We start from the raw sequence: 349 nt of genomic DNA on the forward strand, positions 1-349 counted from the left end.
GGTCGGGCGCGGGGTGGGTGGCCTGGATGGGGTCCGGAGCACGCACGGGGCTTGGCGAGGGGGGCAGGGGAGCCGCCGGGCATGCCTGTTGCCTTTGGGGGTGGAGGAGATGTGCAGGGGAAACGTCGCGGGCGTGGCGGGGAAGGGGAGGTTGAAACTTGGCTTTGCAGGGCTCTGCTGGGACGCTGGGGATGTTGTGGGACCAGGGTGGTGTAGGGTGTGCTCGGAAGACTCTGGAGAGCCGCGCTGGGGTGACATACATCCTGTTAGGACAAACCCGGAGCCAGCTCCCTGCCCGGAGCGCAGACACAACTTGCCGGGCTGATTGCAGGGGCTGTGGAGGGTTGGG

The sequence above is a fragment of the Mesitornis unicolor genome, unplaced genomic scaffold, assembly GCF_000695765.1.
Source record: "Mesitornis unicolor isolate BGI_N332 unplaced genomic scaffold, ASM69576v1 scaffold36357, whole genome shotgun sequence".
Taxonomy (NCBI): domain Eukaryota; kingdom Metazoa; phylum Chordata; class Aves; order Mesitornithiformes; family Mesitornithidae; genus Mesitornis; species Mesitornis unicolor.